Source organism: Elephas maximus, chromosome 24 (genome assembly GCF_024166365.1).
Source record: "Elephas maximus indicus isolate mEleMax1 chromosome 24, mEleMax1 primary haplotype, whole genome shotgun sequence".
NCBI classification, from domain to species: domain Eukaryota; kingdom Metazoa; phylum Chordata; class Mammalia; order Proboscidea; family Elephantidae; genus Elephas; species Elephas maximus.
The window spans coordinates 11842625-11846861 of record NC_064842.1 but is presented as its reverse complement, the minus strand read 5'-3'; the positions used below and the strand labels follow the sequence as shown (position 1 = coordinate 11846861).

The 4237-nt window shown below is 38.7% G+C and overlaps 1 non-coding gene across 1 annotated transcript; it reads right to left on the bottom strand.

Annotated features, from left to right (window-relative positions):
• Window positions 1-2724: 2724 nt before the first annotated feature.
• On the bottom strand, window positions 2725-2831 carry LOC126067102 (U6 spliceosomal RNA). Its single transcript, XR_007515334.1, has one exon. It is a non-coding gene; the product is annotated as a U6 spliceosomal RNA (small nuclear RNA).
• Between the last annotated feature and the right edge of the window lie 1406 nt (window positions 2832-4237).

Here is a 4237-nt window from a genome sequence, read left to right as displayed (position 1 = left end):
ATGGCTACGAGACCTAGTTTTTAACAATGCACTATCAGGTGTGATACCAAAGGCACAAGCAGCAAAAAACTAGATAAATGGGACCTCATAAAAATTAAATACTCTTGGTCATCAAAGGACTTTATCAACAAAAACAAGATATAACTTACAGATTGGGAGAAAAATTTTGGAAGCCATATGTCCGATAAGGGTTTAATACCCTATATATAAGTGTGTATATGTATATATATATATATATATGACCTCTTGCTTTCTTCATGTATGATGTCATTCTACAACTTGGCTGGTCTTTGGTCATTAGGGTTCAATGCATCAAACCTATTCTTGAGATGTTCTCTAAATTCAGGTGGAATAGACTCAAGCTTGTACTTTGGCTCTCGTCGACTTGTTCTAATTTTCTTCAGTTTCAACTTGAGCTCGCATTTGAGCAATTGATGGTCTGTTCCACAAGAGGTCATTAAAAAGACAGGAAAGAAAGAAAAGACCGAAATGGGTGTCAGAAGAGGCTCTAAAATTTACCCTTGAATATAGAATAAACTAAAGCAAAAAGAAGAAATGATGAAGTAATAGAGCTGAACAGAAGATTTCAAAGGGCAGCTTGAGAAGACAAAGTAAAGTATTATAATGACATGTGCAAAGAGCTGGAGATAGAAAAATGAAAGGGAACAACACGGTCAGCATTTCTCAAGCTGAAAGAACCGAAGAAAAAATTCAAGCCTTGAGTTGCAATAGTAAAGAATTCAAGGGGGAAAATATTAAATAATGCAGGAAGCATCAAAATAAGATGGAAGGAATACACAGAGTCACTATACCAAAAAGAATTGGTTGACTTTCAACCATTTCAGGAGGTAGCATATGATCAGGACCTAGGAACCAATGGTGCTGAGGGAAGAAGTCCAAGCTGCTCTGAAGGCACTGGCAAAAAACAAGGCTCCAGGAAATGATGGAATATCAATTGAGATGTTTCAATAAACGGATGCAGTGCTGGAAGTGCTCACTCGCTTATGCCAAGAAATTTGGAAGACAGCTACCTGGCCAACCGACTGGAAGAGATCCATATTTGCACCTATTCCCAAGAAGGGTGATCCAACTGAGTGTGGAAGTTATTGAACAATATCATTAATATCACACACAAGTAACATTTTGCTGAAGATCATTCAAAAGCAGCTGCAGCAGTATATCGACAGGGAACTTCCCGAAATTCCAGACAGATTCAAAAGAGGATGCGGAATGAGAGATACCGTTGCTGATGGCAGATGGCTGAAAGCAGAGAACACCAGAAAGATGTTTACTTGTGTTTTATTGATTACACAAAGGCATTCAACTGTGTGGATCATAACAAATTATGGATAACATTGTGAAGAATGGGGATTCCAGAACACTTAATTGTGCTCATGAGGAAACTGTACATAGATCATGAGGCAGTCATTCGAACAGAACAAGGGGAGACTGCATGGTTTAAAATCAGGAAAGGTGTGGTATCTTTTCACCATACTTATTCAATCTATATGTTGAGCAAATAATTCGGAGAGCTGGACTCTATGAAGAAGTATAGGGCATCGAGATTGGGGGAAGACTCAGTAACAACCTGAGTTATGCAGGTGACACAACCTAGCTTGCTGGAAGTGAAGAGGACTTGAAGCACTTACTGATGAAGATCAAAGACTTCTAGTATGGATTGCACCTCAACATAAATGAAAACAAAAATCCTCACAACTGGACCAATAAGCAACATTATGAAAAATGGAGAAAATATTGAAGTTGTCAAGGATTTCGTTTTACTTGGATCCACAATCAACACTCATGGAAGCAGCAGTCAAGAAATCAAACGATGCATTGCACTGGGGAAATATGCTGCAAAAGACTAAAGTGTTGAAAAGCAGAGACGTCACTTTGAAGACTAAAGTGCACCTGACCCAAGCCATGGTATTTTTAATCACCTCATGCAGCTATGAAAGCTGGACGATGAATAAGGGAGACCAAAGAAAAATTGACGCCTTCGAATTGTGGTTTTGGTGAAGAATATTGAATATACATACCATGGACTGTTAAAATAACAAACAAATCTGTCTTGGAAGAAGTACAATCAGAATGCTCCTTAGAAGCAAGGATGATGGGGCTATGTCTCACATACTTTAGACATGTTATCAAGAGGGATCAGTCCCTGGAGAAGAACATCAAGCTTGGTAAAGTACAGGGTCAGCAGAAAAGAGGAAGACACTCAATGAGATGGATTGACACTGGCTACAACAATGGGCTCAAGCATAACAATGGTTGTGGAGATGGCACAGGACTGGGCAGTGTTTTGTTCTGTTATACATAGGATCGCTATGAGTCAGAACTGATTCGATGGCACCTAACAGCAACATACATATGTGTATGTATATGTATATAAACTTCTACATCTTAACAAAAAGACAAACAATTCAATCATAAAATGGGCAAAGGACTTGAGCAGACATTTCACCAAGAGGACATGCAAATGGCCAACAAACAATGCAAAAATGCTTAATGTCTTTAGCCATTGTCTTTGTTGTTCTACTAATTTCTACATAGTGACCCCATGTGACAGAGCAGAATTTTCCCATTAGGATTTTCTTGGCTGTAATCTGTACAGAAGCAGGTTGCCAGATCTTTCTCCTGCAGAGCTGCTGGTTGAGTTTAGACTGTCAAGCTTTCATTTAGCTACTGAGCACTTAACTGTCTATATCATCAGGGCTCCTTAAAACTTTGGAACGCTTGATGAATCTGTGTATCATCCTTGTGCGGGGGCCATGCCAATCTTCTCTAAATTACTCCAGTTTTAGTATATGTGCTGCTAAAGGGAGCACTATTAGCCATTAACCAAAAATCCAAATCCCTTGTCATCGAGTTGATTCTGACTCATAGCAACCCTACAGGACAGAGTAGAACTGCCCCATAGGGTTTCCAAGGAGCAGCTGGTAGATTCCAACTGCCGACATTTTGGTTAGCAGCTGAACTCTCAACCACTGTGCCACCAGGGCTCCATTACCCATTAGGGAGATGCAGATTAAAACCACAATGAGATATTACCTCACCCCCACTAGAATGGCTGTGATTAAAACAAAAAAAGGAAAATAACAGGTCCTGGTGAAGATGTAAAAGAAATTTTTTTTCTTTTTTGGTGAAGATGTGGAGAAATTGGAACACTCGTCTGTTACTGGTGGGGATACAAAATGGTACAGCCACCATGGAAAACAGTTTGGCAGTTTTTCATAGAACTACCATATGACCCAGCAATTCCCATCCTAGGTGTATACCCAAAAGAACTAAAAGCAGAAACAAAAACATATACTTGCACTCCAGTGTTCATTGCAGTACTATTCACAATAGCCAAAAGCTGGAAATAACCTAAATGCCCATCAACAGATGAATGGATAAACAAAATGTGGTACATACATACAATGGCGTACTACTCAGCTATAAAGAGAAATGAAGCCTTGGTACATTCTACAACATGGATGAACCTTGAAAACATTATGCTGAATGAAATCAGTCAGCCACAAAAGGACAAATACGGTATGATCCCACTTATATGAAACAAGCTAGCAAATAGAAACCAAAGCTTATTAGTGGCCATAAGAGGTGGGAGAAAGGGGGGCAGGGGGAGTTATTACACAGGGGGCACTGAGTTTATGCTGATGGTGGTGGATTAACTGGGAAAAGGATGGTGATAGAGGTTGAACAACATGAAGAATGTAATAAATGTCACTGAATAATGTATGTAAAAATTATTGAATTAAAAAAATTCTGGTAAAAGCAGTTAATCTATTTACCAAAAAAAAAAAAAAAATGTCAGTAGACCATGTGCCAATATAAACCCAAGTAATTGAGTTAATTTAGGGGAAATCCAATACTCTTTAGCCTGGAAATGTTGCTTTGGGAGTGGCCTTCTTTGGGAAAATGGAGGAATATCTTTCTTATGAATAGAACTTTTTGCTTTTTGAAGTTATCAACTTTATCACTGATGGTGCCTTTCATCTTAAAAGATGATAACTCTCCCAGTTTTCTTCAACTACAATAATCCTAAATATGTCTTTTCCCATCCATTACTTTCAAATTTTCTCTGCCTTAATGTTTTTGGTGGATGTCTTAGTCATATAGTGCTGCTATAATGGAAATACCACAAGTGGATGGCTTTAACAAAGAGAAGTTTTTTCTCTTACAGTCCAGTAGGCTAAAAGTCCGAATTCAGGGCATTGGCTCCAGGGGAAAG